At 39.8% G+C, this 24,894-nt stretch overlaps 1 protein-coding gene across 7 annotated transcripts in view; it reads right to left on the reverse strand.

Moving 5' to 3' along the window:
• FHIT (fragile histidine triad diadenosine triphosphatase) overlaps positions 1 to 24,894 on the reverse strand; it is a 1,485,305-nt gene that overhangs the window by 913,829 nt on the left and 546,582 nt on the right. Inside the window, exons 1-3 of one of the 7 annotated variants that reach the window (XM_045989793.1) lie at positions 18,307 to 18,317; positions 16,263 to 16,268; positions 13,245 to 13,292 (exon numbers count right to left, since the gene is read on the reverse strand). The exons of the other annotated variants lie outside the window; for them this stretch is intronic. The gene's annotated coding sequence lies outside the window, so the exon portion shown is untranslated. Of the gene's footprint in view, positions 1 to 13,244; positions 13,293 to 16,262; positions 16,269 to 18,306; positions 18,318 to 24,894 lie in introns of those variants that run through there. 7 annotated transcript variants of the gene reach the window in all.

Here is a 24,894-nt window from a genome sequence, read left to right on the forward strand (position 1 = left end):
GTTTCCTTTTAAGAGTTTTATAGTTGTAGCTTTTACATTTGGGTCTCTGATCAATTTTCAGGTAATTTTTTTAACATGGTGTGAGGTAAGGCTCCAATTTCATTCTTTAGCATGTGGATATCTAGGTGTCCATATAACTTGTCAAGAACATTATTCTTTCTCTGTTGAACTGTTTTGGCAGACTGGCTGATAATCATTCACAGTAAATATAAAGTTTTCTTTCTGGAATCTCAATTCCATTCCAATGAACTGACATACAGTAGTTATCTTTCTAGTAATTGTATATTTCATCTAATTTGTTGGCATACATTTGTTCATGCTATTACCTTACAATCTTTGTTTCTTTCTATAAGGCCAGTAGTAATGTTCCTTCTTTCATGCCTCATTTTGGTCATTTGAGTGTTCCCTCTCTTCTGTTTGGTCATTCAGGCAAAAGGTTTGTCATTTTTGCTATCTTTTCAATGAAACGACTTTTCCTTATGTTGATTTGCTATTTTATTAATTTCGACTCTAATCTTTATTTCTATCCTTTTGTTTGCTTTGAGTTGATTTTGCTTTTCTTTCTACAGCTTCTTAAGGTGAAAGAATGGGTTATTGATTTAAGATCTTTCTTTCTTTTTAATACAAGTGCTTAGAGCTATAGACATTCCCTCTAAGCATTTAGTAACATTGCATGTACTTTGGTATGTGTGTCTTCATTTTCACGTGTCAAAAAGTTTTGGGGGTTTTTTGTTTGTTTGTTTGCTTATTTTTTGTCATTTCTCTTGTGATTTCTTCTCTGTCCTATTGGCTTTTTAGAAGTATATTCTTTAATCCCCATGTATTTGTGAATTCAGAATTTTCTCTTACTGTTTTTTAATTCTACAATATTCTGGCCAAAGAACATACTTTATATGATTTAAGTCCTTTTAAATTTGTTGAGGACTGTTTTCTGGTGTATCTGGAGAACATTCCATGTACACTGGAGAAGACTGTGGATTCAAGCTTCTCTTTTACTTTTTTCCCCTGATCCATTTCTCTTTCCCCTCATCCATTAAGCTGTCTGCATCATTTACATCACATCCCACTGTAAGGTTTCACTAATTTCCAGCTGATTGTTCTATTGGTTTTGGTAACACCCCAGGGGGCCATAATTGCTCCACAGTTTGATCCAATTAAATTCACACCCTTTTGCAGGGGTACTTTTGAGGTCAGTTTAGTTTAGTTTAGTTTTTTTATGATTACAGGAGATAGATCTTCATTGATAATGACTGGTAAACTAGGTGAGCTATGGTTAGGTTGTTGCTTTTACAGAGCTATCAACCTCTTAATTGCTTACCCACCACAATCTCTATTGTTTCGGAGAACACCTTAGACTTAAAATTCCCCACATTCGCTTCCAAATCAAGTGAGTTCCTTTGGGTAGACTTTTAGAACTCTCTTTTTTTTTTTTAGCCTGCCTCTCTCCCGCAAATCTTTGAGCCCCCATTCTGAAGCTGGGGACTGGAGTGACACCCTTGCTTTGGGAGCAGTGTACCAGTTAGAGGTGGTAGTCCAGTATTCTTGACTTGCCTCTCCCAGGATAGAACGTTTCTCCTGCCAGCAAGTTAAGCCAGGGTAATCTGTATCTCTCAGCTGCCACTGCTGGGGTAGAGCCTCCACCCCCTGAGTGCGGGCTGAGTAGAAGAAGGTGGCCTATAACCTATTAGTTGGGTTCACTAGGAATTTAGCTTCTGTAACTCAGAGCTGGATGGGATTAGAAATGCTGGTGGTCTGCTCCTCTTAATGAGATATCACATCCCTTGACTGAGAACCGAAGAGAAAGTAAGCTCCATCATCTTGGCCCCATCTGCCCAGCGTAGAGCTTCCATCTTACTGCATTGGGTGAAATGGGGTGGGGGTAAGGAGGAGCAGGTTGTAGCTCAAATGTCATACGCCCTTGGTGCTCTTGTCAAGATTTATGACATTTTCCTAAGTATTTCTTCATTTGCTCCACACAGTTAGGACAATTCCAAAGACTTTATTTTTTTAAAAGATTTTATTTATTTATTTGACCAAGAGAGAGAGAGCACAAGCAGGGGGAGCAGCAAGCAGAAGAAGAGGGAGAAACAGACTCTCCACTGAGCAAGGAGTTCCATGCGGGGCTTGATCCCAGAACCCTTGGATCATGACCTGAGCTGATGGCAGATGCTTAACTGACTAAGCCACCCAGGCACCCCCCAAAGATTTTAAATGGCTGGGTTTCGTTTTATCGTTTTCACTAGCTATGGTTGTTTTGCTGTGGAATAGGTCTGTGGAACTTCTCACACTGTCATATCAGAAATGGAACTCCAATAAACTCTTTAAACCTCGGAGACTTGGAAGTTGCTTATTATCAAAGCAGAGCCTCACTTAGCATGACCAAAGCCATGCCCAATATTAAAGCAGAATTGAAGTAAACTCAAAGGAAAAAATAAATAAATAAAACTAGTGATTTGCCAAATCCGTCTTTCTCTGAGAAGTTCTTGTCCCTTAAAACTGCATATCCTTCATTGGTCAGATTCCAGGATAATGCCTTCTCTGTTTCTCCTTTGTCCCTTCTGTTGTCTCAGTTGCTGCTGTGATGTGTCTATGCATACTATAACCCTCTGATAGAAAGTCCCAAGTTACTTCAGGATACTTGCAATGTTTAAAACACAGTATCTACTTACAGATGACAATATGTGGGGTGCCTGGGTGACTCAGTTGGTTAAGCATCTGATTCTTGCTTTTGGCTCAGGTCATGATTTCTTGGGGGTCACGGGATCAAGCCCAACATCAGGCTCTGTGTTCAGCAGGGAATCTGCTTAGGATTATTCTCTCTCTCCCTCTCCCTCTGCTCCTCCCCTTCACTGCTCCTTCTCTCCCTCTCTCTCTTTCTCTCTAAAATAAATAAATAAATCTTTTTAAAAAATGGCAATATGAACAACATGAGGACAGAAATGCTATCTATTTTATTTGCCAAGTATTCCCAGATCCTAAAAACAGTGCCTGGCTTGCCTGAGCCTTCATAGCTGTTCTCCGAACATATTTTTTGAATGAAAGATAGTATTAGCAATCGCTCCTGTTCCTTTGTCATACAACTGGCTGCCCTAGGAATGGAAGGGATAAGAGGATGGTTTGTCTTAAGGTATCTTTCTGAAAGTATCCTCCCAGCGAGTGGTTTAACCTGGGATCCTGACACCTATGCTAAAGGATTCTGTGTATTGCTAGAATATCCCCAAGAGTCTTATAACCAAGAGATCTGGCTTCGTTTTCAAAGTTATCTCAGGAAACTCAAGGGGTATACTCTGACATCAGAACAGAGTACAGCCCATCAGTTATATGAATGAAAAGCAATGGAGGGAAGGTGACCCCAGGAGAAAATATTGTTGAAAAGAAAACAAATGGTTTTGAATAATCAGCCCACACCTGGACCACAGGGAGACCTAAATGCCCAGGAATACCCTGCATGATCAGAAGATGTGGGCTTGTCCCCTTATTTAGGTCTGAGAGAATCAGGTCTCTTCCCAAAGCCATAAGAGCCCTGCCTTCAGATGAATGGGTCTAGAAGCCCTAGACAATTCCTGAAATGATGGTAAAAAGGTGGCATCACACCACCCCAAGAAACCTCTTTGGGAACTGTGTTCTAAATTTCTAAGGCTTTGGCTCAGTGTCTCTCTTATGTATTAAAGTCCCCCTATTTACCGGGCCCCACACTAGCCCTGCCTGCAGATTCGGCCAGGCCCCCTGCCTACTCACCCAAAACCATCAGTTGAGCTTTGCCAGGAGCTTCACCCCATCTAGATCTCTGGCTTTCTGATCTTCCCTGTCCCCTAAAACTTGCCCACCCCTCCTCCTATCTTGATCTCACTCTGGTTTACACAAAGTAATTAATCCATTGGTTAATTGGTAAGTTCAATTAATTCATCAATCTCCTGCTTGAGTCCCTATTGGGATTCTGTGACTCTGTGTCTTTAACCTTATTGGAAAGCAGCCACATCTCCGATTTTACCCTCACTTCTTCCTAGGTCATTAAAAAAAAAAAAGAAGAAAAAAAAAAGGCAGCTCAGAAATCAGTGTGTAAAAAACAACTCTCAATCTTTGCCCTCTTGGTATCAGCTTTGAGACACCTGGCCAAGTACAGCCTGTGCTAAGTTTCAAAGAAAAGGCAGATAACTTTGAAGATTTTATTTCATAGGGACAAAAGATAAAAGTCTCTGTCAAGTTGTCATTAGATGCTTAATGCTATTCGTAGTGGGGTGCTGGAACTCCCCTCCTTCTCTGTAGACCTCTAGCAGATTAGGTTTCAGAGCCTTAATTTGAGGAAGGATTTACAGCTGTGAAGAGGTATAATATCATTTTGATTTGGGTTGTACTAGGCTGGGGAAGCCAGATTACATTTGTATGAAACTGTATTAGAAGATATGACTGAAGCCACCAAAATCAAATAAAGCGAAAATTTTCCAGGGAGCCTAAAAATAGGGGCCTGCCTTTACAACGCCCCTGCACTGTTTCACTATTAATCTGATTTACACCAAGAAGATCCAAGCAGAAACACAGAAGATTAAAAAAGAAGAAGAAAGAAAGAGAGAGAGAGATAAGAAAAGAAAGGAAAAGAAAAGAGAAGAAAAAGGAAAGAAAAAAAGGAAAAGAAAAGAAACAACACAGAAGGTAGACAGCAAAAAAGTTTATGCTTGCCCGACCTGTCCATCCATCAGTCTGTCATAAACCTAACCCAGAGAGAGGTTCCCTGGATAAAGAAAAATAATTAATTAACCCTTAGAGAAGTGTGGAAGTTAGGAGAGGGGAACAACTTAGGAATAATGCCCTGCTTTCACCTCCTGAGGCACTGTCTAATTCAGAGTCTCAGAGAAATCCATCAAATAGTCTCTGAAGCTTTGCTGGGCCTCGGTCCATCTTCCACTGCCATATGCCACCATGTGCACGTGTCACACAGAAGCCCCCAGATAATGACTTACACAGAGCATGAGCTTTTCCTTCAGAATGATCTCAAAACTATTTTAGAAACTGACTCTCCTCATTTGCAACGCAAACAATAAATCACATCGTGTATTGCGAAAACCCAGTTTTCTCCGCCAGGAAGCATGGAAAACTATTAGCTGTTGCTTGGAATTGTTTGTACTACACAGTTCTGTAGCCCTGGGCAGGTCACCAGTGCCTTCTGGCAGGATTTAGAAATGCATGAACAGAACACCATGGGTAGAACTTCTAAAATGGAAATTATTGTGCCAAAGCCTCTAGATTCAACCAGAATGTGTTATTCATGGTTGGGGAGAATTGGGGGAAGCAGGGCTGTTTCTTATCACCAAAGTACTGTTTACTTCCAGAAGCAAGAGGAAACCATACAAACAACCACAAGCTTCTTCAGGGGCTACCTGCTTCTCAAACTCTTGGTTCCTCTAAGACTGGTTAATAGCCACAGAAAATGAGACAGAGGATGACTTCTCTGATTTCTGCCAAGAGTTCTGATCTCTCAAATACTACAGAAGATGGTAAGACCATTTTTTTCCACAGGAACCATCTTCAGCATATGTTTTTACACCTGCACATGTCCTCAGACAAAGAAAATATAACAACTCTCTTAGCTCCAAAGTTAAAGTGTCACTGGACCCATTACAAAAAGACTCAAAGTCTTTTGTGTTGGTATGCACAGATGTCTTGATTAACCTGAATACAGAAGAGATGTCATAGGAAAGGCACCTCTTCTTCAAATACGGGACTAAAACATGGTTTCCTCAGAGTCAAAAAGTAGTGACAAAGGCTCAAAATTTAGGTCCTGACTTCCAGATCTGGATATAAATAAAATCAAATTAATTAGATGAAAAGTACATCCAAAATATCTCAGATTGCTCAAAAGAACTCCCTGGGGATAATTTATATTTACTAACATATTAATTTATATAATTTATAGCATATCTACAACAAGCCAATATGAATGCTTATAATGATACTTGTTAGTATCTTTATCTTATTCTCAAATCATAAACAAACCTCAAAGTGAATGAGCCTTGTTTCTAAAATTCAGTGCTGTCTAGGAAAAAAGTTAAAAAGCAAAGTTCTCTTTCTTTTAGGAGTCCACTGGTTCCCTTATCATCTTTTCAGACACTATAACAAAGGTTCCTTCCAGACCCTGAGAAAGCAAAGAACCACAGCTTCCATAGCCTTGGAACACTAAGCAAGTACTTAAGAACACAGAACCTTGAAATCTAACCTTGAACTCTCTGAGAACCCGATGCTTGGCAAGCAAAAAACCACAAGAAAAAGGGAGTGGGTAAGAAGACCTAGCCACACTGCTGACATTTTAGTTCTCTGAGCTTTCATTTCCTCCTCTGGAAAATGCAAGTGTAGATTAACACAAGCCTAAAAGGAAAGCCATGCTCTCTAATTGAAAAATAAATAAAATGGCATTTAACTCTTAGGAAGAAAATGCGCTCAGAATATCCTCATGGACAGTTTATTAACCTGCACTGAGAGGGCAGGCTAGCATGTGTGGTGGTTAGGAATGGGAGGTATGAGTCATACCTACCTGATTCCCCATCCTGATCACATCATTGACTAGCTGTGTAACCTTGGGAAAATTACTCAATCTCTCTGAGACTCAGTTTTTCTATTTGTATAAAAAAATAATAAAGGGGCACCTCGGTGGCTCAGCTGGTTAAGCGTGTGCCTTTGGCTCAGGTCATGATCTCAGGGTCTTAGAGCCCCACGTCAGGCTCCATGCTCAGTGGAGAGTCTGCTTCTCTCTCTCCCTATGCCCCTCTCTCTCATGCTCTCTCTCTCTCTCTCTCAAATAAATACATTAAAATCTTGAAAAAAAAAAGAAAAATAGTAAAATTTCCTGCAACACAGGACTACTGCAAGGATCCCATCTAGTAACACATGTAAAGCTGTCAGCACAATGTCTAGCCCCACAGTAAGCATACAATAAACATTAGTTACCAAGAGACATATAATTAGTAATAATTCTCTTTAAGTACAAGCAAGTAATATTTACACACTTGCAACACTTGTTACCTGCGGAACTATTAAATCAAGGATCAAAACAGAATTATAAGAAAGACAGTGTTGCGTGACATTCTTTGGATTAATCGAAGTTGCCAAACAAACTGATCCAAATTTAAAAAAAAATCTTTTGAGCTATTTTGCAGTACCTATGTCTGCCCTCACTTGGGAAAGGGAAATGCATGTTCCTCGCATTCTGGAGAGCTATTCAGAAATGCTAGCTGACCCCTGATAAACCTTCTGCCTCCCTGGGAAGACACTCAGGCAGCTTAATTTGAGTGAGCCAGGGGAGAGCATGAGCCAATGGCCCCTCACTGCCCAGTCTCCATCTGTGCGGTTTCACCATGAGCCACGGCTCGCCTCTGCGGACACCAAGCCCAGCTGCCAGGGAAAGGTTTCAGACCGAGAGTGGTGCCCCAACAATTTCCAGTTCAGTGGGAAGCTGGAAAATGCCTGATCTCACAGCACACAATTTCGTTTTTCCTCACTTTCTAGGCTTTAAACAATTTTAACCTGTCCCCTGGGTGAATACAGAGACCGCTGTGCTCTAAGTGGAAACACCAGGCTTGGGGTAGTGTGAGCAGATTTCACACTTTCCAGTGGGCATCCAGTTAGCACTGTGACACTGGTGGGTCCTGGCTTCTCTGAGCTTCCCTTTCCTCCTCTGTAAAATGGGCCAGAGCGGACTTTGGGGGTGGTGGGGAGATGTGGAGCTTTGGCACAGATGTGTAGAGACGTTACTAATTTTTTTAAGGCTCTGCTCATTTTCTGCTCTGAACTGAATGAGGTTGTCTATCTACTCTCACGTCCCTCTTTAAAAACAAAACAGAAAAAAAAAACCCAAAACAAAAAATAAACAAACATAACAACATTTCCAAAAGCTAACAAACTTGAGAAGAAGAAGAAGGAAAATTCTCCGCCACATAAATTGGCCAGGGCCGAAGCAATAAGCGGCTCGGGCAAAGCAGTTGGTATCCACAATTTATTCTTTAATAACTTCTACTATAATATTTCTGGGGCACATCAAAGGACAATAACAGCCCGATGTTGGTAATCCCTCTCACATATAAAAACTTTCATTACAGAGTGTTAAAGGCATCACTCTGTCTGAGAAACGGGAATCAATAGGAGTTGGCCGCTTTTTTTCCTGCCTATCCCGGGAACACGGCACCCAGCTTTTTCTCCCTAGTGAGGCCACGCTGTGTGGTCAGAGTCTCCTCTGATGGCTGCAGATGAGCAACAAGATGAAACATCTCTGTGATAAACGGAAAAGGGGAGAAGAGTTTCAGGAGAACAGATCCCCGTGCCAGAAACCTAGAGCGGTCCAACCTAATTAGCCCTAAGTGCGGCTTGTAAACATCAGCTTTGATGTATGTTTAAAAGTCACTGGGATTCGTTCTGACTTGGGCCCTTTTGTGCTCTCAAATGTAAAAGATTTTAATTCTAAAAAATGTTTTTAATGAGCACCCCCAATGGCAGGACAATTTGGGGATATTGCGGCAGATCTCAGTAATACAAACTAAAAGAGTAGCTAGCAGACAGCCATTAATTTCCCCCTATTGTCTATAATGCGATGTATTAGAGGCAGAAATACAAAATTCCTTACACGTGTTTTTAAATTCACCCTAACTGTAGCATTCACTTTCTTTAAAGCATCAGTCTAGAGTCTTTAAAAAGCTGGAATCACCATGTATTTTCTCTTTATCATGAACATATAAAGGCCAAAGTCATGTCCCTAGTAAAGGTCATCAAGCAAACCGTATCTTCACAAAGCCAGTGGCCAGTTTCAGGTTTCCCTTCATTTAACCATGTAGCAGCATCTGACATCTGTCACCCCGTCCTTCTTTTACACACACCCACCTTGACAACTACTCACTCCCTCCACTGCTACCCTGCTCTGTCTATCTTCTTTAGGGTTTCATCAGGATTTGAAACAATCTCATTTATTCTTGTGTATGCTTGTTAACTGACTTCATCCCTCCTGCCTAAAAAGAAGTTTCTGGCACATGATGGACACTCCATAAATATGTTATCTGACTGACACTTGGCCTTTTCATGTGACAGATAAAAGACTAACGCTCAGAGGAGTAAAGCAACTTGCCTAAGACTGCACAGTGATTGGCCAATGTAGGATTTGAACTCTAGGCCTCGTAAGACAAAACCCACACTTGGGACCATTAGACCATAGAAAGGCAGCCTCAGCATAAATGTCCAGAATCTGGGTTGGTAAGCTGTAAGGGGAGATATTGCAAACAGTTTTGGCTTTTTGTTTTGTCCTAGAACCCCGTGCGGGATCAGTTAAGATTTGTGGAATGGATGCATTTCACCTGTGTCTTCTCAACAAAAAGATGGTTGAAGGGAAAGACCAGACGTAGCACACCTCTTGCAGCTAAAACAGTCCACTGGCCACAACAGAGAGTTAGATTAATTCCTATGGATTGGTCTATTTACCAAAAGGAGGCAGAAGTCCGGGCAACTCCAGTTCAGTCAGAAAAAAAGGAAAGGACCAGGAATGGCAAGAAGCTGAAAAATCAATGTTCTTCCTTTTCCAGTTAAGAGGCTCTCTCCGTATGGAGAAAGTAAGCATCACCCTAAGTATGAGAGGAGGGAGAGAACTGTTCTCACCTTGCTGGCTTCCTGCACTCCTACCCTGCCGAGACAGTCTTTTGGCTACTGCACAAAGAGCCAAAGTGACTCCCTCACAGCATGAGAATACTTTCAGCTGTAGGCCAGGGGGAGGTTTTCTCTTGGTCTTTTATTCAGTCGTTCACAGAAGGGGACATCCTGTGACCTCATTTTTACTCTGAAGTGAGAGAGAGAGCCAAGTGGCTTCCTGCCTTTGGTTCTGTAGAAACTCCCCCCTTTGATGGCCCCTTTCTACTCCTCTGATGCAAGTCATGGAGGAAGAGCACTTTTCTGTTTCCAGGAGGGGTGCAGTTCCTTGGGAATCAGTTGCTCCCTGGGAATCCAGGCAGCACCAGGGAAAGGAGAGCAGAAGGAAGGCCCGGTTTCAATCCTCTGAGCCACTGCAAAGGACCCCTTTATTAAAAGCAATTCTCATCAAGGGAGAGGTGCTTGGGGAGAAAGCATGGTGGTTCAGCCATGCGAGTGGGACACCCGGATGGAAGACTTTCAGTCTGGCTATTTTGAGAGCACCCTTGTGAAGCACTCATTGTGCTGCTGGTATCAAACTACTTGAAATTTTAGTTCGTCACCTGGACAAATACCTACGTGAATAATTTTGGATCCATAATAATAGTAATTCTTATTTGCCAGTTTACTTGTTTCTTTTCCTCCTCCTTGAAGACAGTGACCATTCCTGTCTTAATTGTCATTGTATCCTTAATGCCCAGCATGGTGCCTCACACGAAATTACTCACTGGGAAAAAAAAGAAAAAAGATTACTACTGGTATGATCATTCTTCCTCCTCCTATCATTACGACCACTGCCTATGCCCAGGGCTTCCACACAGTAGGTGCATAATAATTTGCTGAAAAAATGAACTGCTACCATCACTACTTCGATTATGGCTCTACCATTACTACTACTACTGCTATCACCACCACCACCAAGTAATCCTGTTGGTTTTCCATTAAGAAGCCAATGGCAAGGATTATGCTCGGATTATTTCAATTATCATCCCCATTTTACAAATGAAACCACTGGCATAGAGAAATACCCTAAGACAAACATGCAATAGGTGGTAGAACTGGAATAATAATGTTGTTGTTGTTACTGTTGGCCAAACACACTGGGAGAAATGAGGAAAAGGTTGAGGGTTAAGGACAGGGTTGTACTTAGTGCCTCTCTTTTGGTCTCTTAAGCACCTTTTTTTTTTTCCTCTGAAAGGAACCTGGGATCCTTAAAGAAAGGACAGATTGTAGATCTGGCACAGGAAATGGACATGCTGAATGAGGAAAGTTTGTCATAGGAAGCTATCAAAGCCTGCTAGAATCATGTCCAGAAGGGCTTGGAGCCAACTTGAAAGGGGCTCCTACTGGCCAAAGATGAATCAATTTCAATATCAAAAACAACTTTGAACATGGTAGAATGAAACAGATCTAATGCATAAAAATCCATGAGTTCTATAATGGGGTGTGTGCATATATATATGTATGCATGTATATATATATGTATGTATATATATATACACATATATATGTGTACAGGTACAGTTGGTACCTGAACAACTCCTAAAGGTGACCAACATTATCTATATCTATATCTATCTATATAATTATCTATATATCTATCTCTATATCTATCTACTATTTATAGATAGATAGATATAGATATCACTGGTCACCTTTGGGAGTTGTTCAGATACCAACTCATAATGTAGACAATATATAAATATATAAATAGAGGGAAAGAATTAAGCCTTTACCCTAACTTTCTGTATAGACTGCATTCCAAGAGACCCAAATAGGAGTTGAAAATTCCATATAGAGGAATCACAGCTAATAAAAGCATGAGGCATGACAGAATTAGAAAATTGCCATCTGCAATTCTTAATGAAATAATGGTTCTAGGCAACTACCATCAATAACTCCTAAAACATAAGCTTAAAGCTTGATGGCGAGATTGACATCGAAGGTATCAACTAACAAAACCTGAATATATGAGTGAATCCTAACCTAAGTAAAAGTGGGATGACCAGGCATTACATCAGTGGTTTCCAAACTTTGTTGCATGTTAGCATCAGGGAAGGAGGCAGGGGCAGCTCTTAACAATCCCGATGTTCAGGTCACAGTCCATAGCAATTAAACCATAATATCTGGGATAGTAATCAAGTATCAGTAGGGCTTTTCTTTCCTCTTTTTTTTGACTCTTCTTAAAGATTTGTCAGATGATTGCAACGTGAAGCAAAGTTTGAGAGCCACTGTATTTTATGGCTCATGGTGTGAGGCAGTGGGAGATACACAGTGCCACCTTGGATATGTCACTACATAACAACCTCTAAGTCTAACTAAACATCTACTAGAAATATGACGAATAAAGAAACATTCAAACAGTGACACTACAAGGAAATAATTAGCAAGTGTAGGGTTTTCAGTGGAGAAAAAAAAGACCCTTTTCTCCCCCCACCCCCGAAAATGGCATCTTTAAAAATGGTGGTGGGAAATGCCTTTCTTAAAATATAGCTGGAAGAGCTATACTTCTGGAGTAACTTGAGTAAGACTAATCTTCCCAAAGAAAACAATTATAATGATGCATGGAATAAAAATAAGACCAACTATTTGAAAGCACTGCAGTACCACCAAGGCAACCAGGATTTAAACAGAAAAGGAAAGCTCATTGAAGTCAGCCCTATATTTACAGCAGCTTTTTGTTCTAAAGGCATCTGTTACTTCGCGTTATGGGGCTATTCGCCAAGTAGAAAGTAGCAACCTATAGCTTGCAGCGGCTTCTCTGGGTTGAAGAGCTAAAACTTGAAGTTAAGGGCTACAGAAGTAGCAGCTAATACTTGAGGAGCTAAGATTTCTGAGAAAGGGGGGGAAACAGAGAAGTGACCTCAACATTCCCAATTCAACTTCCCCTCTAGATCTTTGCAAATTCCTAACCTACAAATGTGTGGAGCGGGGGACCCAAAAGCTAAGCAGAAATCAATTGCTAAGAGACTAAACAGCTAAGGAACACTTACTTGTGTCAGTCCAGTAATGACTGGAAGACAAACGCTGGAATTTAGAACCTGCTAAGGACAAAAGGCCACGTAAACATCCCACTCAGCTGAGAAACTCTGAAGGCTTGAGTTGTTAGAACGGATGAGAAATAAACCAGGCACAACTTTGAAAAATCTCATTTCATGATTAGATCAACGTGACCTGTTTGTACTGTATCCACCTGCCAGAATATTAACAACTATCTGGAAAAAGATAATAAAATTTACATGAAAGCAAATACTAAGAGGAACAAGAGGGAGTTATTTGGGCAGAAGAAGACATTCCCAGATGAAAGCACAGAATACAGAATGCAATGAAGAATACCAGATTGGGATAAATATGTGGGTAAATTCTGAAGAAATAAGATTGTTTAAACTAAAAATGTCTTTGTGTGGGATTGAATTACATGACAACAACAACACAGAAAAGAGACAGCATAGGTGGTAAATGGATGCATTACAGATTTCTTTAAACCAAAATAAAAACTTAGGAGACAGATTGCCAGATTGGATTAATAAAATAAGACATGAAAGAAAAATCTTAAATAAAGATTAGAAAGTCAAACTGTCTTTACTTACAGATGATATGATCATGTATGCAGAAAAGCTTAAAAATCTGCAAAAAGACTAACAGAAGTAGTAAATGAATTTAGCACATCAAAGGATATGTAGGCAACATATAAAAATCAATACTATTTCTAACAGAAGCAATGGATAATTGGAAAATAAAACTAAAAGTACAGTTTCATTTACCATTCCACCCCAAAACGAAATACATGCAAGACCTTTGTACTAAAACCTACAAAATACTGTAGAAAGAAATTAAGGAACTAAATAAATGGAAAGATGGAGCATATTCTTAGATTCCATTGGAAGATTCAATATTGTCAAAATGGCATTTCTCTCAAAAATCAATCTAAAGATTCAGTGCAATTCCAAACAAAATCACAGCAAGACTTTTTGTAGAAACTGACAAACTGATTATAATTTATATGAAATGCAAATGAATGAAAACAGACCGAGGCAATTTTAATACAGACGTACAGAATTGGAGAACTCCAACTACTTGGTTTTAAGAAGGACTGTAAAGTCACACTAACCAAATACTGTGTTATTAGTGAAAGAATAAATTAATCAAGGAAAACAGAGAGTCCAGAAATAGACCCACACATAAATGGTCAATTGATTTTTGACAAAAATGCCAGGCCAATTCAATGATAGCATAGAGTCTTTTTGATAAACAGTGCTAGAACAACTAGATATTCATACTGGGGGGAAGGCCAGAGGAAAGAACATTGACTCTTACCTTAAACCATATGCATATATTATCTCAAAATATATCCTAAACCAAGCTTTTAGACGAAATTATAGGAAAAAATCTTTGCAAACTTGGAGTTGGCTAAGATTCCTTAGAAATGATCAAAAAACATAATAGATGAAAATTTTAAACTTCTGCATTTTAAAAGCCGCTGTGCAGCAACAGAAGAATATATCTGTAACACACATATTGACAAAGGACCTGTATATGGAATACATAAGGAACTCCTACACCTCGACCAGAAAGGGGGAAAAAACCAAAGATTTAAAAACACTTAACACACAAAAAAAGTCATACCAATGGCAAAGAAGTACATGAAGAGGTGTTCAACATCATTAGTTATCAAGAATCACAAATCAAAAAACTACAATGAGGTATCAGTGTGCACTCATTAGAACAATTCAAATTTAAAAGAGAGACCTTGCCAAAGGTTGGCAAGAACATAGAGCAACTGGAATGCTCATATATTGATACTGTGAATAAAAAAATGGCACAACCACTTTAGAAAACTGTTACTTTAAAATTTTACACATATCCATAATATACAACTCAAATACAGCACTGTAAGTTTTTTTATTTATCCAGAGAAATGAAAGTATGTCCACACAAATAACTGAGCACACAATTTTATCCAAAATAATCCAAACCTACAAACAACCCAAAAGTAAACCAGTAACAAAGGAATGAAAGAATAACACAAAATGTAAAATGCCCATATAATAGAATAGTACTGAGCAATAAAAGAGAACAAACTGCTAATACTTGCAACCACCTACATGACGCTCCAAACTATTATGTTCAACGAAGGAAACCGGACATCAAAGAGTACATACTGTATGATTCAATTTATTAAAAATTATAGAAAATGAAAAATAATCTCCAATGACACTAAATAAATCAGTGGTTGCCTGAAAGCTGGGGCTGGTAGGAGGGAATGACTGTTATTTGACATGAGTAAACTTTTCATGATAAGAGAAATGTTCTGTATCTTGGGGCACCTGGGTGGCTCAGTCAGTTCATCATCCGGCTCTTGATTTTGGCTCAAGTCATGTTCTCAGGGTTGTGAGATGGAGCCCCACATCTCATGGAGCATGCTTAGGATGCTGTCTCTCCCTCTACCCCTTTTCCCTTCACTATCCCTGAAAAAATGAAAGAAAGAAAGAAAGAAAGAAAGAAAGAAAGAAAGAAAGAAAGAAAGAGAAAGAAAATGTTCTGGATCTTGATGATGGTAGTTTCATGGGTGCATACTTCTTTTAAAATCCGTTGAACTATATGCTGTTTAAATGGGTACAGATAATTATATACAAATTATACATCAGTAAGTTGATTTTTAAAAAAGCAGTTGAAGGTTTCCCAAAAGTAGCCAGACCAAAAAGATGACATGTTGTAGGATTCTGTTACAGAAGGTGAAAAATGGGCAAAACACAATCTATGATCATAGAACAACAGCTATCTTGGAGGGTAGGTATACATGTAATGACTGGGAAGCTTCTGGGTACTAGTGATGTTCTGTATCTTTACTAAGTCATTATGTGGGCTGTTCAGTTTTTAGGCATTCACTGAACACTTAGTGTGTGCTCTTCCGGTGTTGTCTTTGTTGTGCTTTAAAAAAATTAAGGCTAGGTGACTTTTAGAAATTAAAGGAAACTTTATGTTGCTACCAAATGCAATGTGAGGGTACTCCATGTATTTTGATTTGAAAAACTCAACTGAAAAGAATTTTGAGGGGATGGAAGAAAACTGAACATGGACTATTTATTAGACATTAAAGAATCACTGTTTACTTCATTGTATGTGAGCTACAGGTACTTTTAATTCCTTATATGTTAAAGAAACATAACAATGTATTTATAGGTGAAATGATATGATGAACAAGATTCAGTACAAAATATTACAGAAAAAATATGTGTGTGCTAGGTGATGGGATATTGATCATCATGGAAGCTGGACAATAGGCTAGTGGGTTGGCATATAGGGTCAGAGCAGGTATGAAGATATATATTATGCCTGTGACCAAAATCTTCTTCTTTGTACTCTAAAGATCAAAATATCTATAGCATCAAAATGTCCTATTTCAGAACACACATGGCAAGAAATTTCTCAGGGGTCCAGAAACATGACAAGCAGGAATAGAAAGAAATTTATGAGAGCCCAATTAGGTCCTGAATGACAGCCAGACAGATATAGGATGACAAACAGTGCCCCTCCTTCCTCCAGAGACTGATCTATTTTGAGTCTGAAATGAGGAAAGTGAGTGCAGATTATCCAAGGGATTTCACCTTGTTCTTCTGGTCCCTGGTTTTCTGAATCTGAAGGCTACCCAGGTATTGGGAAGAGAAGAATATAATAGGTAGCCAAAAAACAGAGTATGAAGTATTGGTTGGAATCCCGGCAGGAAGAGGTCACAATCATCTACAACGTTGAAGAGAATTAAATGAAGCAACTACTTTCAGAGGTACAGGTTGGACTACAAGTTGAGGATGCTGAGACCCCTGGGACTAGTTACATCAGGATACCTCTACCACCTGGGCCAAAAACAGCAACAGCAAAGGGAGAGACTGCATTACCAGAGCCTGAGGAGGTAAGAGAGGTGGGGGACTACCATCATGAGACGGATCCATGCTGGGACTTGAACCTCAACACCTTCTCACCTCTCTCTCCTCCCATTACCTTATGTCTCTCCAGGATCTCTGTTAACTAAATTGAACTGAAAGTAACAGTCATGGAATCCAAGTGGTGCAGTCTGTGTGGTCAGACTTCTAGGGAGTCCTCTCACCCAATCAGGGCAGAGAAGATTGCCCAGTAGACTACAGAGATGGGATGGAGAATAACCAGCACACTCCCTCGAGGGAGAATTTACACCACTCTGGAATACATAAGGTCTTCAAATCTGCAAATAGAACTACTAGCCATTGGTAAAATCTTGAATTCAGAAAGCAGTGAGTGAACTGCTTCACAATACAATACACAGAGCATTGGGTTAAGAAGCTATTCCTACTAAGACTTGGACTTACAAAATTAAACAAATATCCTTCTGTATTTAACATTTTTGAACTAAATGCACAGTAAAGTACAGAAAGTGGGTTGCATTTTCCATGGAGATTTAACCATCTCTCTATTAAAGAGAAGAATTCAGAGCAAAGTTATTATAAGTAGAAATGCAACTCCAAGCCTAGACAAGGAGCATCACCTTGTCCTGGCCCATTAGGCTCTTATGGACTGGCCTTTCCCTGCCTTCCCATGGGCATCTACAACCTCTCTCCCTCTTACCCTCCAGGGATGTGGGAACCTGTCAAGGATGGTGATACTACCTCCGCTTCCTCCCACCATGGCTTTGCATCTGCTGCTTCCTCTGCCCCCAACCTGCTTTCCTCCTTTCCCCTTCCTGTTAACTCTTATCTTAGCCCAACTGTCACTTCCCAAGGGAAGCTTTCCCAATTTTCCTAGGCACACATTCATAGCACTGGGATCTTTTCCTCCATGGAATCTCTTCCACATATTTTGGTATGACTGCTTGCTAGTCCATCTACCTCACTAAAGTGCTAGCTCTGCATGGCAAGGACCATGGGTACCTTATGCTTCATGACATTTCCAGGGCTTCACATACTCTTGGTTCATAGAAGGCACATAGTTATTGTTGAATAAATAATATTGTTGAATAAATTAGTCCTCAGTATAAGAGAACATTGTTTATATCCAAGGGACAGTCTGAGCTTTTAAAATTTTTTTCTTTAATATACAATACAATTTTGTGGGGTCCACCCCACTCAGAATTACATTACTGGGAACTCTCAATTATCTGATCGTTTCTTATATTCCTTTTTCTTTTTTTTTTAAGATTTTATTTATTTTATTTCTGAGAGAGAGAGCGAAAGAGAGAGAGAGAAAACACAAGCAGGGGGAGCATTCGGCAGAAAGAGAAGCAGGCTTCCCACTAAGCAGGGAGCTTAATGTGGGGCACAATGCCGGGACCCCAGGATCATGACCTGAATGGAAGACAGATGCTTAGCCAACTGAGCCACCTAGGCAACCCATTTCTTATATGCCTTATAAGAAAACGATCTGTACTGATTTTTTTTTTAAAGATTTTATTTATTTATTTGACAGACAGAGATCACAAGTAGGCAGAGAGGCAGGCAGAGAGAGAGGAGGAAGCAGGCTCCCCGCTGAGCAGAGAGCCCAACGTGGGGCTCGATCCCAGGACCCTGAGATCATGACCTGAGCTGAAGGCAGGGGCTTAACCCACTGAGCCACCCAGGTGCCCCTGTACTGATTTTTTTACAAAGATTTTATTTATGTATTTATTTTAGAATGAGAAAGAACAGGGAGAGGAGCAGAAGGGGAGGAAGGATCTGAAGCAGACATCGCCCTGAGCACAGAGCCCATCATGAGGCTCCATCTCACCACCCTGAGATCATGACCTGAGCCAAAACCAAGAGTTTGCTGTCTAACTGACTGAGCCACCCAGAAACCCCTAAGAAAATGATCTTTAAGGAGGGCTTTTTAAAACAATGTACAAATTATGCTGAGGACTCATAGACATCCAACTTCATCTCATAGTCCAGGTTTTGTACAACTGCTGCTCCAAGACATTACTTGCAGGCACTCGAAGCAAGAAAGACTTCACTACATATTCTGGATTCCACTTAAAATGCAAGAAGGTAACCACATACTTCTTCGGGGGTTTCAACAAGGGTTAAAATCCAAAGGACTTCAGAAAATTCTCAATTATCTAGAATGATTGGCTGTATTCTTAACTGACATTACTTGCAGGTACTCAAGAAGGGTTTGGTGAATGGGAGAAGACATTTGTTGAACACTTAGTGTACAGCAGCTACTGGGCAAGGAGTTTTAATGGTAACAAGAACAATGACCAACATCTAGTGGGAATTTTATGTGGCAGGTGCTTTGCTAACACACAAACTATACACTATCTCCTGGTACTCCCAATAATCTAATGAGTTATTTTGCCCAGACACCGAGAGACTAAGTAATTTGTTATGGTTACACAGCCAGAGCTGGGATTCATTTCCAAGTTTTTAATTTTGCTATCCCTCTTGTTCCTCCTCATCTACCTCATTTAATCCCGACAGTCTAAGAAGCAGGAAGATGGTGTTCAAAATTTTTAAACATAAAACCTTACCATAAATGAAATGTTAAGTAGAGCCCAGTAACAGGTAGAAAAGAAGAGGAGCTGCTTTGAGCTTAAGAAGGGGTAAAGAATTAGGAATCGCATCAAAGCACCCTGAGTTCTAGTGTTGCACCTGGAAAAGTTCTAGTCATGTCTGCTGCAAAATTTGGGAAATGCTGTTATTAATTAAGAAACTGGAGTTGAGGGCACCTGGGTTGCTCAGTGGTTAAGCCTCCACCTTCAGCTCAGCTCATGATCTCAGGGTCCTGGGACTGAGTCCCTCACCAGGCTCTCCGCTCAGCAGGGAGCCTGATTCCCTTTCTCTCTCTCAGCCTGCCTCTCTGCCTACTTCTGATCTCTCTTTGTCAAATAAATAAATCAAATCTTAAAGAAAAAAAAAAAAAGAAACTGGAGTTGAAGTACCAAGAAATTTGTCCAAGTTTAATCATCTAATAAATGATAAAGCAGTAAGTTAAACCCCGATTAGGATGACTCCAAGGGCACCTGAGTGGCTCAGTAGGTTAAGCATCTGCCTCTGGCTCGGGTCATGATCTCAGGTCCTGGGATCAAGCACTGCCTCAGGCTCCCTGCTCAGTAGGGAGCCTGCTTCTCCCTTTTCCACTCCCCCTGCCTGTGTTCCCTCTCCTGTTATCTCTCTTTCCATCAAATAAATAAATAAGTTTTTTTTTAAAAAAAAAGGATGATTCCAGTATTCACTCATACACATGGATAGATGAATATGGCCAGAACAGTTACCTCTTAAAGCGTATTAAAACTAACCCAAAATTCTGGTTGTAATTGAACCATTTCCAATGCAAGGAAAAATTAAGAAGTTCGCACAGTGAGTGTTCCAGGTTACCCAAGATCCCAAGATAAAAGACACGAGAAGACATTATTTATTTATTAAATAAACTGACAAAGCCACCCAGGTGCCCCATCCCCAGGGTTTTTAAAGGTATGTTTCTACAGCACGGCCCTTACCAAAACAAAGCTCTATGGTCAAACATGTATGGACAATGCTACATACTATATAGCCACTTTGGAAATCTGTAATATACACTAAGGAGTTTAAGAAGATCCCACGGCAGGGGAGCCTGGGTGGCTCAGTGGGTTAAAGTCTCTGCCTTCGGCTCAGGTCATGATCCCAGGGTCCTGGGATCGAGTCCCACATTGGGCTCTCTGCTCAGCAGGGAGCCTGCTTCCTCCCCTCTCTCTCTCTCTGCCTACTTGTGATCTGTCTGTCAAATAAATAAATAAAAATCTGTTAAAAAAAAAAAAAAAGAAGATTCCACGGCAGGTAAGACTTGGTACGTGGACATCAATTTCCAAAACATCTCACTAGGAACCAGGTTTATTTCAAATAATTCCTCTTACTATCCTGGGGATCCCATTTGAGGACACACTATAATGAAGGAAAGATGTTCTAGAATACATAGGTTTGTGAGATTGGGAAAAAAATACAAAATTTAACTGCTCTTTGACAACCTCATTATATCCATCTCCCTCTTCTTCATAGGTGTCTGCTCTACCCCAATGTTTTTGTTTTCTGACTACTTTAACTCTTAAAATGGGAGAAAATAGTAAGAAAAAATGAGAAAACTAATTTTTTAGTAACTTACTCAACAGTCTGAAATACTGACATTTTGAAACAAAATGATCAAAGTTAGTTCCAAAGGGAAATTATTTTACCGAAAAATAACTTGATCAGTCCAAATAGGTACTTACATGTATTAATATATGTTAAATATATGGATATGTGTGGGATGCCTGGATAGCTCAGTTGGTTAAGCAACTGCCTTCAGCTCAGGTCATGATCCTGGAGTCCTGGGATCAAGTCCTGCATTGGGCTCCCTGCTCAGTGAGGGATCCGTTTCTCCCTCTACCCCTCCCCATCTCATGTTGTCTCTCTCTCATTCTCTCTCTTTCAAATAAATAAAATCTTTTAAAAAATAAAATAACTATATGGGTAGGTACTTAGGATATGTATATATATATATATACACACACACATACATATCCTAATAGATAATATATATAATAGAAATGAATAAGATAATAGATAATAGATATATAGGACAATAGATAATGGAAATTACATATATATATAATTTCTATTCAGAAATGAACAGATACACCTTTACATAACAAGTATGCTGAACAAGCATAATTTATAACATAAAACATTTTCATTTGTTTTTAGTCCACTGTCCCTCTAAATTTGATTAGGTATTAATGATCTTCCTCTGCCCTTGGATAAAAAACTCAAGCAGGCCCATGATTTTGCTTTCCACAGGTAACAGTTCTAGAACCACTTCAAGTTATAAACAGAAATGCCATAACATGTGCTAAGCAAACATCTGTCCTTGTCTTTGTGTTGACTCTCTTCCCTGGTCCTGCTTCAGTCTGGAAACCTACAACAGGGTGATGGTCATGGTTGTTTTCTCCTTTTCCCCCTTACTGCCCCTGTCATTCCCTTACCCTACCAAATAATGTTCTGTTTGTCCCAAGGCTGAAAAATTTAACAGATAGGAGAGCTCTTCCTGTGTTGGTTCTGTTATAAGTTGGCTTTTCTCTTTCTGGGCCTGTAGTGCATGGGTATATATTAGGATTCGTCTATATGGGGTGCCTGGGTGGCTCCGTTAGTTGAGCATCCCAGTCTTGATTTTGGCTCAGGTCATGATCTCCGGGTATGAGATTGAGCGCCACTGTCAGGCTCCATGCTGGGCGTGAAGCCTCCTTAAGGTTCTCTCTTTCTCTCTCTCTTTCTCTACATCTCCCTCTGCCCCTCCACTCATCTCTAAAAAAAGAAAAAAAAGGGGGGGGGGTGTCCGGCAATTTGTTAGAACAGATGCTCAGCTTTTTTGGGGAGTTTTCATGGACTACACAGAGGTTCTGTGCAGGGTCCTTCTCTTAGACCTAAACTCTTCTCTGGGTTATTCTCTGTGAACCTCTCCTTGAGTCCCAAGGATCGAGCAATCTGCCTTGGACCTCGTATGTCATGGTTCCCTGACTTCCTTCAGTTACCATTCTTGACTAGATTCAAAACAACTCCTCATTGGCTCTGTCCTCTGCAATCTGGATCTGGTTCCTAGGAAACACTCACATATCTCATGCTCTGACAAAGCCTCAAAAGCAGGCCAATTCTCAAGCATCAGCACACCCATCCTACCACCCGCATAGTTGACCAGCCTATCTTTGCTTTCCCTTCTAGATTTCCTAGGTTGAGTCAGACACTAATGCATGGGCTGCTCCAAATTCCTCAGGCCTGATGCCTGAATCAGGCCTCTGGGTTCTCCAACTGCAAGAAACATAATTTAGAGCTCTCTGATTAGTCCTTTTGATGAGGCCTCACTGGGCTTGGGATTACAAAACAGTACTCACCATCATTCCTTCCAAGGGGGTGGTGACAACTCACTGCATGACCACAGCCCTCTCCAAAGAGATTTCTTCTCTAATCCCTTCTTGACTCTTAAATATTCAAAAGCCATAAGGCGGACTCACGACATTCTACATATGGGATAGTTGGTCTTGCGATAGATACCTCAGGTGCCTCAATGAAACCTCGGGCAGGAAGAGACCCATCCCACAGGTACCTGTGTGTTTATATTTTAGATGCAGTTTCTAGAACAATTTCAACTATTTAAGAGTGATGTAAGAGCTCTCTCCAAATTCAACAATAATCTCCAACTCTCGCTCATCACTGCTGATTTGGATGGACGGTCATCATTATAAAAGACTTTACAACCAAGAGCGTGCATTGAGAATTTTTCCAATTCGTATGTTCTCAGATTAGAATAAATAAAACCTAGTTGAAATACGTGGACTTAAAATAGTCTTTCAACATATTCCTCACACATTCAAGTATTCTCAAATTACTAGCTATTGGTGACATTCCTGATAGTGTCCTAGATTTTTCAACTTTTGCAACAGCCCAGATGGTCAGAAAGAACTTCACCAAATTTGGATCATCATTTTTAATGGAATGATTTTAAATATGCTTTTGACAATCAGCTCAGAGTTATACTGAAGGAAAACTACTTAACAGTATATGCAACTAAAAGAATAGATACTTACCAGAATAAACTAGTTAGTTCCTAATGCTTATATCCTAAATTGAGAACTAACATAGGGCCAAGGATGTAAAAAGGAAACATATGTATTTTTAGACATTTTTAAATCACAAAGTGGGAAAAGTTGTATAAATCTGGGTATTTCTGTCCACATCCATTTGAAAGAATCCCATGAATTTCAAGACTAAAAAAAATAATTCTCTAATAGTTAAGTCAGATATCTAATCATCATCCTTTATCTTGGGCTGTCAAAAAATAAAACATTTTAGATTTATTCACCATAAAATATAAGAAACTTTCAGATTCAATTCCTTACAAGGATTTTTTCATCTCTTTTGTGCTTAAGGATCTACAATGATTAAAGTAATCAACCAAAAAGTACACTTAAAAATGCTCTAAGAGAACTGATCAAAAAATACTAACATGATTATCTTTGGAGGGAAATTTTCTTCAACATAGATAGAAGGAGTTGGAGAATATGAAATCAGAAAAAAATATTTAGTTTTGTTTGTTTTAGGGTTTTTTGGGTTGGTTTTTTGTATTGTTTAAAGGAAAGAATCTCACCAATGATTTTAGAAGGTAGGGTATGAAATTACTTAATTACTCAGATAATTAAAGCTGTAAGGATAAAGTTGGGGGGGTACATAAAATAACTGATAATTTCACTCTCTTCACCTGGCCTTAATTCAAATCAGAACACTTTCCTCCCTGCATGACTCCAAACAATTTACCAGAAAAGAAAAAAAAATTAGAGAAAAATGTGTATTCTTGAAGTAACCCAGAACACATTGTGTATGACAAAAACTGCAATGTTACCATTCAGCAATTATGATGCTGTAGTTTATTTTTTAAATAGCTCAGAATTGAACATGAGCATGAAGTGTTTCTGGACATAGCCAGAGCTCTTCACTTAAGGCAATACATAATTTTCCCTAGAGCTTCTCTGTCTTATATCTTATACCTTATATCTTGTATTTTATACCTTATACCTTAGATCTTTCTTCCATAACCCTTCATGGAGCCCCACAGAAATTGCCTTCAGCTATGAACTCCCAGGAAAGCGCACCTATATGGAAAGGCATGGAAAAAGGTCCACTGTCTTTACTTTCTGCAGAAAAAGGTAGGAAATATTTCTTTCAGAGTAGCCATCCAATACCTGAGTATTTTTAATACTTCACAGCAGAGGGTTTAGTTTGTTTTCAGGGAGGATGAAAGTTTAAAGCAACACAAAGAGAGGAGTGCTTGGGTGGCTCAGTTGGTTGAGCATCTAGCTCTTGATTTCAGCTCAGGTCATGATCTCAGGGTTGTGAGATGGAGCCCCAGATCAGGCTCCACACTCAGCAAGGAGTCTGCTTGTGATTCGCTCCCTCTCCCACTGCCCCTCCCCCTGCTAGCCCTCTCTCTCTATTTCTCTACTCTCTCTCTCTCCAAATGGTTATATAAATCTTTAAAAAGAAAATAAAGCAACACAAGGAGTATGAAGGAGTCAGAGGACAGAACCTTCTCCAAAGTTACCACTCTTTGAACTCCTGAAATTAGGAAGGGCTATAGCAATGAGGAAATCATGTTGCGAAAGAGGGGAGCAAGGGTCTGAGCCACGAAGGGATCTGCCCAGCACCTCCTAGAAGGATAAGATGGGACTCCAGTTCCCTAGGCCTGCACTAGAGGACTCTTTCTACTACCCCACTTTCTTCTTTGACTTCTCCTTGA

This window comes from Meles meles, chromosome 20, assembly GCF_922984935.1.
Source record: "Meles meles chromosome 20, mMelMel3.1 paternal haplotype, whole genome shotgun sequence".
In the NCBI taxonomy this organism is placed as follows: Eukaryota; Metazoa; Chordata; class Mammalia; order Carnivora; family Mustelidae; genus Meles; species Meles meles.